Source organism: Choloepus didactylus, chromosome 1, assembly GCF_015220235.1.
Source record: "Choloepus didactylus isolate mChoDid1 chromosome 1, mChoDid1.pri, whole genome shotgun sequence".
In the NCBI taxonomy this organism is placed as follows: Eukaryota; Metazoa; Chordata; class Mammalia; order Pilosa; family Megalonychidae; genus Choloepus; species Choloepus didactylus.
The window spans coordinates 202,917,436-202,933,813 of NC_051307.1; the positions used below are offsets into that span (position 1 = coordinate 202,917,436).

The 16,378-nt window shown below is 38.8% G+C and overlaps 1 protein-coding gene across 1 annotated transcript in view; it reads left to right on the forward strand.

The window, feature by feature from the left end:
• RBM6 (RNA binding motif protein 6) overlaps nucleotides 1-16,378 on the forward strand; it is a 149,601-nt gene that overhangs the window by 66,437 nt on the left and 66,786 nt on the right.

A 16,378-nucleotide genomic window follows, 5' to 3' on the forward strand; every position in this document is an offset into this window, starting at 1 on the left:
AGAGGAGAAAAAGCAGCTTAGTGATATAGTTAGATTTTTATACCCACTGTCTATACTTAACACCGTGAATGCATTGATCCCAGAATCTTAAAAGAAAGTTCTTCCAGAGAAGAGTAGTATTATATGAGAACTCTTCCTCTTCTGAAGCCTAATACTCTTTCATTGATTTTGTTCCACTCAGCATGGCTCATTAACTTTATTCTTTTCCCTTCTTTGGCAATGCTCTCCCCTTATGGGTCTGGAGATGATATGCTCTAAATGCTTTGGGAACAGACACTAATTAAAGGAAACTTTTGAAGTAATATTTTAAATGCAGTCAGGTCCTCAGGGAATGATTGGCCTAGGACCATATCCCCCTGTCTTGGCAGGTTTTTCATTGGCTGATTTGTTCAGTGTCCCGTTGTTGAGTCAGTTGTTTAACAAAAACTAATTATGTGCCAGAAATTGTGCTACCAGCCAACTTGGGGCACCCCCCTTCACCTTCCATTCTATAAACAATATTAGAGTTCCCAGATCCCTGATGAATGACCCTTGCCCAGGAATAGGATACCAGAAGAAAGCTGGAGCAGAGCCAGAATTCTTCCAGGTGTGAAGTAGAGTGTTTTGAGAAGTAGCAGTACTCGTTGTATAGGGGACACTCTGTGGCACTCTGTGCAAGAGTACAAGAAAGAGAGAGTCCTATGTTCTAGGACCTTATAATCTCAGACTAAAGAAAAGTGACAGATTAGTAAGTACTCATGGATTCTATAGGATGTTCTCTCAAACTTTAAGTTTTTGTCTGATTTCATTTTCAATGTCCATCGGAGTTATTCCTTAGTAAGGCATCTTACATATCATTATTCTTACTGAGTTAACCCCATTTCCCAGATTTTTATTCTCCCCCAGCCATGGGGCAGAGAACATACTGGCTCTGCCACACAACAGAAACCTCTTTTGCTGAACTGCATGGATTTTATGATCCGATTAGCATTTTTTAAATAACCTTTACCACAACTCAGGGCCTGTGCAAGTCATGTTGATGGAAAAAATTTTGAGAATGGGAAATTTTTGTGCTTAAGTGGTATAGTATAGAAGAGTGCAGATTCTGGAGTCAGATGTTACTTCTTAGTTTGGTTACCTCCAGCAAGTTTTTTTTTGTTTTTTGTTTTTTAATTTTTTTATTTATTGAGAATATTCACATACCATACAATTATCCAAAGTTCCAAAGTGTGCAATCAGTTGCCCCCAGTTCTATCATATAGCTGTGCATCCATCACAACAATTAATTTTTTTTTCCAGTTTTTAGAACAGTTTCATTACTCCAGAAAAGAAATGCAGACAAAAAAGAGGAAACTCAAATCCTCCCAGACCCCTGACTAACCCCCCTCCATTGTTGACTCATAGTATTGGTATAGTACATTTGTTACTGTTGATGAAAAAACATTAAAATACTACTAACAGTAGTTAGTTTGCAATAAGTATTTTTTTTCCCTATATGCCCATCTATTTTTTTTCAAGTTTCAGAATATTTGTAGTCATCTTATTTGATATCACAAAATAGTGGCCATGTTATAAATTTTACAGATTGATATTATTGCACTATTCTCACCATACATAGGTTGTAGAATAAATCTGAATACAGATCAATACTTCCCCTTCTTCCTCCTTTGTATGTTTACAAACATGCCTACATGTAACCCTTGCTATTCAAATTATTTTTATCTGAACCAAGGAACTAAATGCATTGAGATAATTTTGTTTATAGGAATTCTCATTGTAAACTATACAAGCTTAGGGATCAGAGAATAAATAGATTTTTTTCTGCTAAACCCTTTACCTGAACTCAAAAGCTAAAACGGTTCAGTATTTTCCATTAACTATGCAATAGATAGCAAATCTTGGGTCCACAATTAATGTTCCTTTGTTTCAGTGTATGAAATAGAAGTTAATAATTGCCACTTAAATTTAGTGGTTCAGTGACTACAATAACAAATGTCTCTCTATATTTAAGTAGACATTTTCACCAACACTGCTCCCTATATGCCTTTGCTCTGTATATCCCATGCCTATCTCCAGACAATGGCATCTAATCTACACCAACCAATAACACATAATTGAGAATACACATTTTTCAGTCCAGCAACTTTTTTAACCTCCCTCAGGCTCAATTCTCTTTCTGTAAGATGATACCAGTACCTACCTCATGTGGTTCTGGGACAGATTAAATAAGCTCATTGCCAGGCACCTTTCTGGGTGCTGGGGCTATAACAGTGAACAAATAGGACAGACTATATAACTTTTATTTTAGTGGGTGGAAACAGATCATAAGCAAGTAGACAAGTTAAAAATAATACGATATATGGTAGTGCTAAGGGCTACAAAGAAAGCAAGCAGGATATTGAGAGAATGCTTATTGGGGGCGATTTTAGATGGGGTGATCCAGGAAGCTTCTTCAAGAGTAACATTACGTTCAAGCAGTAACTCTTGGTAAAAAATATATGCAGAACACTTAACATAGCACCTAACACTTAGTAAGCACTTGAAATTAGGTGATCGTCCTTTCCTCTTCCTTTCCTCTTTTCCTTCCCCCTTCCTTTCTTGTCTAGTAATTTCTAGTCACAATTCGTTTTTTTGCCATGGTCACCCACCTAATTATTTCCATAGCCAGGAGTCATATCCAGCTGGGCAAAATCCCAAAGCCCACATTCTTAACCACTTTGCTCTCCCCTTAAGAAGCCACTTTTTGTCGTGAGAGCTCCCACTCCTGCCTGGAAAAAGCAGTCTGTTGTTTCCAGCCACATTCCTGTTAGTGCCACATGACTTCATCCATGACCTGTTTAAATATGTGTCACAATCTTTTCTGTGGCCAGAAATGAAAATCCATTTAAACATATAATTGAGAGCTTTCTTTTTGTTTTATTTGTACCAACCCCTTCCACCCCTCATTTTAAAAGCAAAAAAGGCGAACATCGTACTAGTAAGCTTCAGTGTATATGAAAATATCCATGCTGGCAGAATTTAACTATAGTGAGCAGGCATGAAAGCATTGTTTGTTATGGTACAGTCTCCCTTATTGGGCAGGTCTCTCCCTGGGATGGGTGGGAACATCTTGTTTGCTTTGGGCTCTTGGAACTGCTATGGACAAGTCCAAGGAAGGGCTGTTGGTTAAATATGTAGACATGATCACGAAATTTACTGTCCAAATGGGGATTCTTTTGGGAGAGAAAAGGGAGCTGCTAATTGGATGTGGATACCAACAACAGGGCATGTTTGGGTGAACTGGGACTTACTTTCCAGTCACAATTCTAGGAAAACACATTTATTTTTGTATCTGGAGTTTATTAAAACTGTTTCTTTAAGGAAATGGATGTGGATTAATCTCCCTGTGGTACACGAGTTCAGAATCTTATGAGAGATATGAGAATGTAAGGGAAAAAATTCTGACTCCACAGAATGAATAAAGCAAGAATTTATGGAAGATGAATGTCTTTGTCTATTCATCCATTCTCCTTCTCCTCCAAGTTTTCTTGTAGACCAAATTGGTACAGATTGCAAGGTACCAGGATCTGCTGAGCACTCTGAGTCTCTGTGTATAAATGCTTCTGAGGAGTTTTCTGTGGAATGCTTTGGATTGAATTTTTCTTAACTCTTTGCTGTCCTGACTCTTGATGTGAATATGTCTTTTGTGTATCATTAACTGATACTTGTATGTCTAGGAGAAGGGGATAAATTTGTATTCTGTCAGCTTGCTTTGTCAAATATTGTGGATTGTTTGTGCTTTATTGAGGTTGCTTGGGATAACCAAGGCCCCTCTATCCCTTTCCCAGCACCTACATGGAGGTATCAGACAGTAGAGCACTCTACAGCAGTACTGAGCATTGTGGCCAAGGGGCCTACCAGGGTATCACTTAGCCAGCAGCTGTCTCTCTGGGGAAGTGATTTCCAACCAGAGGTCTGTCAGGTTATATTTTCACCTTCTCTGTGTAGAGAAAGGGGGACAGCTAGCAAACACAGAGAGGCAGAGGCTTTCATTCCACCCCTACCAGAAAATTTATTTCTAGCAGCAAACACAGAGAGACAGAGCCTTTCATTCCACCCCTACCAGAAAATTTATTTCTAGCAGCATTATATGACCATAACTTTATTCTTTGTTTTCCAAGTCCTTTGAGGATGAATATCACCTCCTTTTCTCTGTGTGTACCATTGCACTGAGACTTAAGAATGGTAGAAGTAAGAAGCATTGTGTTAGAGTAATGATTGATCGCTTTGGTGGTTGTCTTGTTGTGAGTACTGTGCTAGCTCTCTCAAGCTATTCCCATTTGGTCTGCAGGAATTAGATATAGGACATTTTATTTTCTCCTACCATTCTTAAATGTGCAGGATTGATGATTGCTCTTACTTGGCCAAATACTCACTAAAATTCCTTTCTAAGAGATAGCTCTGGGAGAAGAAGTCTTTTCTCCATAATTTTTTACTCAGCTTTCTTGGCATCACTGGCTGACTTTATAAAGTCCAAAGAAGAGGATGCTTTTATCACCTAATATGAAAACTCCTTCAGATACTGGGTTTTTCTGGTGTGGAGGGATAAGGTGGTAGAATACATGAAGTTTTTTTTATAAATGGTGTTTTTTTGTGTTAAGAAGGTTAAGAAAATTTGGGTTATTGAAGATTCACAGCAAATTTGTGAAGATATGTGAAGGAAGCCAAATCCTAAATTTAATGTCTCTGTCCTTGTGATTAAAATTAGAGAATATGGGAAGCTTATGTTCTTGGGAATGGGAAGACTGTGAGGCAATGATGGAAAAAGAGGGTGAAGACCCATGTTTCTTGGAAACTTACTCAAGTTAGTAGCAATGACATAATACTGTATGCAACACTTGAGTGCTTAAATTGTGTGTATTCCAAATAACAAAAAACAATAATCTTTATAAATACCTGCAATGTTGTGGTGTTCCCTTACCAACCCTTACCTCAAAACTACCTCACTGAGGAGAATATAATGTCCTGGCTCACCTACATAACTTGTGGCTTGAGTCATGGTATCCTTCCTTGAAACTTTCATTTCAGTATCTCCTCTTGATTGCCATCAGTAGAGTCACTGATGGGAAACAGAAAGGAAAATGAATTCTAAAATGAGTGTAAACCAAAGGTTATTGAAGTTTCTCACTCGAAGGAGAGTTGGGGTATCCAGGAGAAGTAAAAATGATTTCAAGGATTGATAATTTGATTATGTAATTTAGTCACCCATCCAGCCACTGAGTCTTCACTGGGCCCTAGGCAGTATAACATAAGGTTAATAAGCACATGGGCTCCTGGAGGCAGAATGGAATTGGAATCACATCCCAGCTCTGTTACCTTTTGTGTAATCTGGGTAAGTAGTGTAACCTCTGTGTCCTCACATATCTCTAGGGATTGAACATGTTAATGCATGTAAAGTGACTAGAACCTGGCCTGGCACACAGTGCATGTTGAGTGTATGTTTGTTGTTATCACAACTTCTTGTCTGACTTTAACAAGAAAGTCTTTAAGTTATAGCAGTTCCACTCTTGGCTTTGTGAAGCATGTGGTTAAAAGAGGATGTGGTGACATTCCCCAGGAGGGTTTTTTTTTTCCAGCAATAAATACTTCTCCTTTAGCCTGCCGAGTTGGACTGCTTCTAGGCCTTTTTAGGATTTTCTGATGCCCTAGCTTTCAAATAGTAAGTTCTTTCAAGAGAGAGAGAACTTCTCAACAGAAAGAACAGGAAACAAATAGTACTATGTGGGGAGTGGAATGTGGTTAGACCACACTGGAAATCTAGCCTGTTGCTTTAAAACCCTAAACTCTGATAACTAGCCCCTGTCTTTGCTATATCTCAAGCTCTCTCCAGTAATTGTAAGAGGTGCTCTAAATTAGATTCAATTTAATTCTCCTCAATTTGAAAAATAAACATTTATCATTTGGTAGTTTTAAGAGTAACTTCTTATGTGTCTCCCACGATGAGGTTTAAAATTATCTTTATCATGCATAAACCATGTATTGAAGTAATCTAATTCTTAATTTGTGCTAAATTGGAAATGCTTATTTTAACTGTACTTTGATATTGTCACATCTCTCTTTCAGCTTGTATTTTTAATTAATGTTTGACTTTTTATAAAAATGGGATTGTGCAAAATGCTAATTTTCATGTCTTGTGGCCTTCTGGAATTTGATTATAGATGGTTATTGAAAAGTGAGCAGAATATCTTTAATTCTAATTAAATGGTTCAGGAGTTATGCAGAGACATAGTGCATTTTGGGATCTTGATTATGACTTTGATTTATGATGTTGTATACCACCTTCATCACTTCCTGCTTTTTTGTAATTTAGCAATCTCAGTTTCCTCATATGTAAAATGGGGATTATTATAGTATCTACCTCAGATCAGTTGTGAAGTTAGAGTATAGAATGTATTTAAATGCTTTGCACAGTAGATGGCACATATTAAGTATTTGTACCAGTTTGCTAATACTGCCGTTATGCAAAATACTGGAAGTGAATTGGCTTTTATAAAGGGGATTTATTAGGTTACAAAGTTACAGTTCTAAGGCCATATAAGTGTCCAGACTAAGACATCAACAAGAGGATACCTTCATTGAAGAATGGCCGATGGCGGCTGGAACACCTCTGTCATCTGGGAAGACATGTGGCTGGTGTCTGCTGGTCCTTTGCTCCTAGGTTGGGTTTCAAAATGGCTTTCTCCAAAATGTCTGTGGGCTCCTGTCTTCACTCCTTTCTCTCGGCTCCTGTGTGTCCTTGCTTCTTTCTCCCAGTGCGTTTGTCTCCAGGCATCTGGGGGTCCTCTCTTAGACTCTCCAGGGCAAACACTGGGCTTCATCTCTTAACTTAGCATCTCCATACGTTCTTCTGTCTGCATCTCCAAGTGTCTCCAAGCATCATTGTCTGTGTTGGCTCTTGCACTCTCTTAAGTACTCCAATGAACTAATCAAGACCCATCCTGAATGGCAGGGTCCACACCTCCATGCAAATAATTTAATCAAAGGTCTTGCCTACAGTTGGGTGGGTCGCATCTCTATGGAAACATTCAATCAAAAGGTTCCACAAGATCATGGCTCTTCTGGGGTCCATAACGGTTTCAAACCAGCACAGTGCTGCATAGTAAAGGTGATACTGTAATGCTGGACTCTGTTGGGTTGTTCCAACTCCTCCTTTTCCTTGGCTCCTTATCTGCCTCTTGGGATTCAGAGATACCTGAAAATGCACTACCTTGGGTGACAGCTGGATCTGTGGCAGCTAGTTCACATGGTGCTGTTGCCCAGTGCTTATCACATGAACTGGAATGTCTAGACTGAAAGAGGGAGAGTGGGTAGCACCTTTCCTGCAGCATCTGCGGGATGAGTGCACAGGCATCCAGATCCATGAAGGCAGAGACCATTGCCATCCTAACACTCCGATGGTGGAGAGCCTTGTTCTTTCTGAAGCTAGTGTTGCAGGTAGTTCTTTCATTAAGAAAATCTCTTTAGGTTGCAGTTGACATTGAAAGTTATTAGTTGCCTTCTTCCAAGTTGAACTTGGAGGTTCCAACTCATCGTTGTATCCTGTTCTCCACAGGGACACATGTTGCCCGTCTGCCCTGTAACTCAGTGGATTATATGTGCATATTTCTTGTTAAAGGTTTGGATGATGTGACTTAGATAATCTTGGATCATTATGTAGGCTTATCTAGTAATTATTTTTAATCTCACATAATGATGTTAGTAATGCTAATGATGTATACTAGTAATGTGTATGTTCCCAAAATCTGTGGCCAGGTGAATTTGTGTTTAATCTGTATAAATACTATTTCCAAAGAAAAATATATAGGAGAAAAAGAGGACTGTCACAGAAAATAAATTAGTGGTTACCAGGGACTAACGGGCATGGGGAATGACTGCTCATGGGTATGAGGTCTCTTTTTTGGGGTGATGAAAATATCTTGGAATTAGGTAGTGGTGATGGTTGACCAACCTTGTGAATATACTAAAAACCACTGAATTATACACTTTAAATGATATGTGAATTATATCTCAATTTTTTTAAATAAAGTATTTGAACCTGGTGTGGAAATTAGTTCAGGGTCCCAGCCCAGTGGAAATGAGTCCAGATCTAAAATAAGACACAGGTTCATTTACTAATATATATATGTTTTTTAAAGTGGGCTGTCTGTCTGAGGGCTAGCGACTTAAAACTTTGGGGTCTTAAAATGTATAAAGAATTTCTTTGCTAATGATGTCTGTCACAGAAGAATGTTTAAGCTAAAAATGAGAAAGATTATGGATGGAGTTGGTAATAAACTTCATTTGAACTCGTCATGTGGCTTGGGCATAGAAGTTATCACTCAGGGTTGAATGAACTTTCTGCTTTAAGCTATTCACAATTAGAAATAAAGAAAAGGACTGTTCTGAACTAGATTTAAAATGCAAATGCCATTAAGAAATCTTTGGGCTGTTTTTTAGCGGGAGACATTTAGGAGGTGGTTTGTAAGTGCCAATGTGTAGCTTTCCTGATTTCCTTGAATTGCTAAACAAAGCTCAAAGCTATTGCGGTGGGGGTGGGGCACAAAATCACTGCTAGGATGGGTTCTTTCCCCCCTGCATATCCTTTTTAAAGACTTCTTTCCAGCAGCACTGACATTGTTGCATCATTTGACTTGTCCTCCTACCATACCATAATCTTCCTTCAGGATTGGAGGTGGTCTTTGTTGGGGCAAGGTATATGAGTTTGCAGTTTGCAGTAGGTTGAGTGGAGATTGTAGAAGGTGTTTGGCACTTAAACCATCTTGTCAGTACCCCCAAGAGAGTCTCCTCTTTGGCAAGGTCTTTGGGGTAGGTTTCTTTTGGCAACGGCTGATGTTAGGGTTATAGAATAAGTAGAGCCAGATCCAGACCTCCCACTCATGGGTACTGTGAGGTGTTTATCTGGCCTTTCAAAAAACCAACAAATATATTCCTCCATGGAGAGGCTACATTTGGATGCTTCCTACACATGGAGAACTATGTGCTTAATTAGACCAGCAAACAATAGCAACCAGTGGGAAAAGGAAGCAAACCAAAGTAAAGCCATGGTTATTAAGGGGCAATTAAAAAAATTTTTTAAAAAAAATTATTAGAACAGTTACAGGTTTACAGAAACATCATGCAGGAAGTGCAAGGTTCCCATATACCCCCCAACCCTCACACACACAGTTTTCTCTATTATTAACATTTTGCATTAGTGTGGTAGCTTTCTTACAATTCGTGAAACAATATTATTATAATTATACTGTTAACTTTAGCTCACTGTTTACATTGTGTTGTACAATTCTGTGGGTTTTGTGTGTGTCGTAACTTTATATACAACCTTAAATTTCCCTTTCTTTCCCTTTTTGAATATACAGCTCAGTGATGTTAATTACATGTGCAAAGTTGTGCCTCCCATCCCCATGATCCATTGCCAAAACTTTTCCATCACCCCAAGCAGAAACTACGCACCAGTTCATCATTAACTGCCCATTCCTCTCTCCCTTTTGGTCCCTAATTAACTTGTATTCTAGTTTCTGATTTAATGAATATGCTTACTTTGCTGATTTCATATAAGTGAGATCATATCTTATTTGTCCCTTTATGTCTGGCTTATTTGATTCAACATGATGTGTTCAAGATTTATCCATGATAAAAGTGTGGGAGAAAACATGGAGAGAGGGATATACCTATTTACTGTTGATGAGAGAGCAGAATGGTGTAGCCTTTCTGTAGGTCAGTGTGGTAGCTCCACAAGAAGCTAAGTATGTGGGGGCCATAAGGTCCTGCAACCTCATTATGGAGTATGTACTTGGAAGATGTGAGAGCAGAGACATGAGTGGACATTTGCATACTGGAGTTTATGGAGGCAGTATTCATGATTTGCAATGGGTGGAGGTGACCAAAGGGTACATATACTGAGGAACAGAATGGTGAATTGTGGTGTATGGAATATTGAGCAACAAAGAGGAGTGAAGCTGTGAGACGCCCAACAAGGTGAATGGATTCTGTAGACAGCATTTTGAGTGAAGTACGCCAGAAACAAAGGCAAATGCTATAATGCCTCACCAATATGGACTAACTATGATGTGTGAACTCAGAATCGAATCTTAGAGCACAGCCTATCAGGGGAATGATTACTGTAATAGTCCCTAGATTGTAAGCTCTTACAGTAGTCAAATCTATTCCTGAATTGTAATGGCTGTCTCCAGACTCTAAGGTGCTGATCCCTTTGTGTATAACCTGATTGGCCTCTGAATCGTTGGGTATCTGTGTGACACATGAAACTCAGAGCTAGCACTTGCCAGGTATGAATGTCAGTATTATTGCATACAGCAACTGTCAAGGGGAAAAAAAAAAAAAAAAGCTGAAAAAGAGCCCAGACTTTAATTAGAGATATGAATGAAGCAGATCTTGTAAAGACTAGGGCAAATCAGGTCAAAGGGTAAAGGTTGAAACTGACTGTGTGTTAAAACTTCAACATCCATGTGAGATCAAGGGAAGAAATGTTTATTTGGTGTAGAATCTATATTTTCTAAACAATATAACTTCTACAGTCAGTTTGTTCAAACACCACAATTAAATGGAACTTTGAATAGGAAGTGAGATATGGCAGGTCTGTATAGGTTAGAGTGAAATAGCAACACATCCCAAAGTAATTTGGGCGGAGAGTAAAAATACATATTCAGGGCCCCCCTGTGGAGCTGGAGGAGGATGTGGAGGTGTTGGACTTCCTCACCTGGATTGTTGCTGATGTTTTCAGAAACACTGGGGACTGACGGCTTGACATGCTGAGCCCTCTGTCTTGGGGCTTGCCCCTGTGAAGCTTGTTACCGCAAAGGAGAGGCTAAACCTGCATATAATTGTGCCTAAGAGTCTCCCCCTAAGTACCTCTTTGTTGCTCAGACATGGTCCTCTCTCTCTAACTAAGCCACCTTGGCAGGTGATCTCACTGCCCTCCCCCCTATGTGGGACCTGACTCCCAGGGGTATAAATCTCCCTGGCAACGCAGGATATGACTCCTGGGGATGAATCTGGACCCAGCATTGTGGGATTGAGAACATCATCTTGACCAAAAGGAGGATGCAAAATGAAACGAAATAAAGCTTCAGTGGCTGAGAGATTTCAAATGGAGTTGAGCGGTCACTCTGGTGGATATTCTTTTACTCACTATATAGATAACCCTTTTTAGGTTTTAATGTATTGGACTAGCTAGAAGTAAATACCTGAAACTACCAAACTCCAAACCAGTAGCCTTGACTCTTGAAGACGACTGTATAACAATGTATATTACAAGGGGTGACAGTGTGATTGTGAAAACCTTGTGGATCACACTCCCTTTATCCAGTGTATGGATGGATGAGCAGAAAAATGGGGACAAAACCTAAATGAAAACTATGGTGGAATTGGGGGGATGATTTGAGTGTTCTTTTTTATTTTTATTTTTTTATTCTTATTCTGATTCTTTCAGGTATAAGGAAAATTTTTTAAAATAGTTTGGGATGATGAATGCACAATTGTATGATGGTGCTGTGAGCAGTTGATTGTACACCATGGCTGATTGTATGGTATGTGAATATATCTCAATAAAACTGAATTAAAAAAAGAACACCAAATCACCCCTCCCTCCCACCCTATTTTTCATTTAGTTTTTGTCCCCATTTTCCTACTCATCCATCCATACACTGGATAAAGGGAATGTGATCCACAAGGCTTTCACAATCACACTGTCACCCTTGTAAGCTACATTATTATGTAATTGTCTTTAAGAGTCAAGGCAGCTGGGTTACAGTTTGATAGTTCCAGGTATTTACTTCTAGCTATTCTAGTACATTAAAACCTAAAAAGGGTTATCTATATAGTGTGTAAGAGCGCTCACTCGAGTGACTTCCCGACTCCATTTGCAATCTCTCAGCTAGTGAAACTTTATTTTGTTTCATTTTGCATCCCCCTTTTGGTCAAGAAGATGTTCTCAATCCTACGATGTCAGGTCCAGTTTCATCCTCAGGAGTCATATCCTGCATTGCCAGGGAGATTTACTACACCCCTGGGAGTCAGGCCCCACATAGTGGGGAGGGCAGTGAGTTCACCTGCTGAGTTGGGTTAGCTGGAGAGAAAGGGCCACATCCAAACAACAAAGAGGTACTTAGGGGGAGACTCTTAGGCACAATTATAAGCAGGTTTAGCCTCTCCTTTTCAGTAACGAGCTCCATGAGGGCAAGTCCCAAGAAAGAGGGCTCGGTATACCAAACTGTTCGTCCTCAATGTTTGTGAGAACATCAGCAACAATCCAGATGAGGAAGTCAGCACTTCTGCATTTTCTCCCAGCTCCTCAGGGGGGCCCTGCATATATATTTTTATTCTTTGCCCAGATTACTTTGGGATGTGTCGCTATTTCACACTAACCTGTACAAACCTACCAGTTCTCACTTCCTATTCAAAGTTCCGTGTAATTGTCTACCATAACATCTTGAAGATGTTTCCCTCATTTTCTTCTTGGAGTTTTATAGTTCTGGCTCTTATATTTTGGTCTTTGATCCCATCTTCAGTCAGTTTTTGTATAAATGTGAAACAGGAATCCTCTTGCAGTCTTTTTGTTTCAGTTTGATAAAGCTGCCGAAATGCAATATACCAGAAATGGGTGGCTTTTAACAATGGGGATTTATTAAGTTACAAGTTGCATTTCAAAAGCCATAAAAATATCCAAATTAAGGCATCAAGAAAAGGATACCTTCTCTGAAAAAAGGCTGCTGGCATTAGGTGTTCCTCTGTCAGATAGCAAGGCACATGGCCAGTGTTTGCTGCTCCTTTACTCCCATGTTTCTCTGTCAAATAGCAAGGCACATAGATGGCGTTTCATTGCTTTCAGCTCCTGGGTTTCATTGCTTTCAGATTCTGATTCCAGTGGTTTTCTCTCTGTGTTTCTGTGGGTTCTCTTTTAGTATCTCTGGGGTGTTTCTCTCACAACTGTCTCTTGGTGTTTCTGCCTTTTATCCTCTCATAAAGGACTCCAGTAAAGAAATAAGACCCACCTTGAATTGGATGGGTCACATCTCAGTTGAAACAACCCCAGCAGAATGTCCCACCCACAACAGGTCTGCACCCACAAGAATGAATTAAAAGAACATGGCCTTTTCTATGGTACATAACAGTGCCAAACTACCACACTTTTGAATGTGGATATCCAGTTCTTCCAGCACCATTTGTTGAAAGAAACTATTCTGTCTCAGTTGAGTGAACTTGACAGCTTTGTCAAATATCAATTGGCCATAGATGTGAGGGTCTACTTCTGAACTCTCAGTTTAATTCTGATTGCCAGTATATCTATCTTTATGCTAGTACCATACTGTTTTGGCTACTGTAGCTTTGTAATATGCCTTAAAGTCAGGAAGTGTGAGTCCTCCAACTTTGTTCTGCTCTTTCAGGATGTTTTTTGGCTATTTGGGGCCCCTTACACTTCCAAATAAATTTGATAATTGGCTTTTCCATTTTTGCAAAGTAGGATGTTGGGATTTTGATTTGGATTGCATTGAATCTGTAAATCAATTTGGGTAGAATTGACATCTTAACAATATTTAGTCTTCCGATCCATGAATATTGCATATCCTTCCATTTATTTAGGTCTTTGGTTTCTTTTAGCAGTGTTTTGTAGTTTTCTACCTACAAGTCCTTTACGTCCTTGGTTAAATTTATTCCTAGTTATTTGATTCTTTAGTTGCTATTGTAGGTGGAATTTTTTTCTTAATCTCCTCTTCAGATTGCTCATTACTAGTGTATAGAAACATACTTATTTTTGTATGTTGATCTTGTGTCCTGCTACTTTGCTGAACTGGTTTATTAGCCCAGGTAGCTTTGTTGTAGATTTTTCAGGGTTTTCTGTATATAGGATTGTGTCATCTGCAAATAGTGAAAGTTTTACTTCCTTTCCAATTTGGATGCCTTTTATTTCTTTTTCTTGTCTAACTGCTCCAGTTAGAACTTCTACCACAATGTTGAACAACAGTGGGCATCCTTGTCTTGTTCCTGATCTTAGAGGGAAAGCTTTCAGTCTTTCACTGTTGAGTATGATGATACCTGTGGGTTTTTCATATATGCCCTTTATGATGTTGAGGAAGTTTCCTTCTTTTCCTATCTTTTGATGTGTTTTCATCAAGAAAGGATGCTGGATTTTGTCAAATGCCTCTTCTGCATCTACCATGATTTTCATGTGGTTTTCCCCCCTTCAATTTGTTCATGTGGTATATTACATTAATTGCCTACCTGGAATAAAACCCACTTGATCTTGGTGTATGATTATTTTCATGTGCTGTTGGATTCAATTTGCAAGTATTTTGTTGAGTAATTTTGTATCTATATTCATTAGAGAAATTGGTCTGTAACTTTCTTCTTGTAGTATCTTCATCTGACTTTGGTATTAGGGTGATTGATGTTTCTTCTTGGGAGTTAGGTAGTATTCTCTTCAGTTTTTTGGAAGACTGGTCTTAATGCTTCTGGGAATGATTGGTAGAATTCATCAGTGCCATCATCTGGTCCTGGGCTTTTCTTTGTTGGGAGGTTTTTGATGATTGATTCACTCTCTTTTACTTGTAATTGGTTTTTGAGGTCTACTTTTTCTAGAGTCTGTGTCAATTGTTTGTGTGTTTCTAGGAAATTATCCATTTCATCTAAGTTGTCTAATTTGTTGGCATACATTTGTTCATAGTATCCTCTTATGATCCTTCTTATTCCTGTGGGGTCAGTAGTCATGTCCCCCCTCTTGTTTCTAATTATGTATTTTTTGCATCTTCTCTCTTTGTTTCTTTGTCAGTAGAGCTAAGGGTTTGTCAGTTTTATTGCTCTTCTCAATGGAACAACTTTTGGCTTTGTTTAGTGTTGCTATTATTTTTATTCTCAATTTTATTTATTTCTACTCTAATCTTTGTTATTTCTTCTGCTTGCTTTGGGATTGGTTTGCTGTTCTTTTTCTAGTTCCTCCAATTATGCAGTTAGGAATTTGATTTTAGCTCTTTTCTTCTTTTTTAATGTAGGCATTTAGGGCTCTAAATTTCCCTGTCTGCACTGCCTTTGCTGCATCCCTTAAGTTTTGATATGTTGTTTTCTCTTTTTCATTTGTCTTGAGATATTTAGTGATTTCTTTTGCAGTTTTTTCTTTGACCCACCGATTGTTTAAGAGTGTGTTGTTTAATGTCCATAATTTGTGAATTTTCCAGTTCTTTGCCTGTTACTGATTTCCAGCTTCATTCCATTATGATCTGAGAAAGTATTTTGTATAATTTCCATTGTTTTAAATTTATTGAGACCTGTTCTGTGATGCAGCATGTGGTCTATCCTGGAGAATGATCCATGAGCACTTGAGAAGAATGTATATCCTGCTGTTTGGGGCTGTAATGTTCTGTATGTTTTTGTTAGGTCTACTTCATTTATCATGTTATTCATGTTCTCTGTTTCCTTATTGATCCTCTGTCAAGATGTTCTCTCTGTCAAAGAGAGTGATGTATTGAGATCTCTAGCTATTATTTTAGAGATGTCTATCACTCCCTGTTCTGGTTTGCTAAAGCTTCCAAAATGCAGTATACCAGAAATGGATTGGCTTTTACAATGGGGTTTATTAGTTCACAAATTTACAGTTCCAAGGTCATGAAAATGTCCCAGTTAAGGCATCAACAGAATGATACCTTCTCTGAAGAAAGACTGATGGCATCTGGGGTTCCTCTGTCACATGGAACACACGTGGCTGGCTCTGCTGAAACTTCTCTCTTGGATTTAGCTTCTCATTTCAGTGGCTTTCTCCAGAATGTCTCTGGGATTCTATCTCAGCTTCTGTGGGTCCTTGCTTGCTCCTCCCAGGTGCAAACTGTGGATTATATATCTTAGCTTCTCCTCAGATTGTGTCTCAGCTTCTCTTTAAGCATCTGTGTGTCTTTGTTGCCTCTGAGCTCTCTTGGGATGCCAGTAAACTAATTAAGACCCACTTTGAATGGGCAGGGTCACATATCCATGGAAATAATCTAATCAAGAGATCCCACCCACAATAGGTCTGCCCCTTCTAGAGTGAATTAAAAGAACATAGTGTTTTATGGGGTATATAACGTATTCAAACCAGCACATTCCTGTCAGTTTTGCCAGTGTTTACCGCCTGTATTTTTGGTCATCATGGTTAGGTGCTTAAATATTTCTGATTATTATTTCTTCTTGGTGAATTGCCTCTTTTATTACTATATAGTGTCCTTCTTTGTCTCATAGCATTTTTGCATAAAGTCTGTGTTGTCCAATATTAGTATAGATACCTCAGCTCTTTTTTTGGGTACCGTTTGTGTGGAATATCTTTTTCCAGCCTTTCACTTGCAACCTGTTTACAACCTTGGGTCTAAAGTGTGTCTCT